A 326-nucleotide genomic window follows, 5' to 3' on the forward strand; every position below is an offset into this window, starting at 1 on the left:
TTTTTAATGTTTTATTTATTTCTAGGAGAGAGAGAGAGACAGTGTGAGAAGGGGAGGGTCAGACAGAGAGGGAGTCACAGACTGAAACAGGTTCCAGGCTCTGAGCTGGCTGTCAGCACAGAGCCCGACGCGGGGCTCGAACCCATGAACCCCGAGATCATGACCTAAGTGAAAGTCGTATGCTTAACCAACTAAGCCACCCAGGCGCCCTGACAAGCCTTTATTTCTGACTACTGTTCCATCTTTGCTTCGTTGAAGAATTTGGCACAAAATATATGGTGAATATACTTCTAAAATAAAAACACATTACACATTTTCTGAGAGCA

General features: G+C 44.8%; 1 protein-coding gene across 1 annotated transcript in view; it reads right to left on the reverse strand.

Moving 5' to 3' along the window:
- The window catches only part of LOC144241633 (protein POF1B-like), a gene marked incomplete at both ends in the record, with an annotated part of 34,486 nt that overhangs the window by 9,837 nt on the left and 24,323 nt on the right, over positions 1 to 326 (reverse strand). The window lies entirely within an intron of this gene.

This window comes from Crocuta crocuta, unplaced genomic scaffold, assembly GCF_008692635.1.
Source record: "Crocuta crocuta isolate KB4526 unplaced genomic scaffold, BGI_CrCroc_1.0 scaffold1282, whole genome shotgun sequence".
NCBI classification, from domain to species: Eukaryota; Metazoa; Chordata; class Mammalia; order Carnivora; family Hyaenidae; genus Crocuta; species Crocuta crocuta.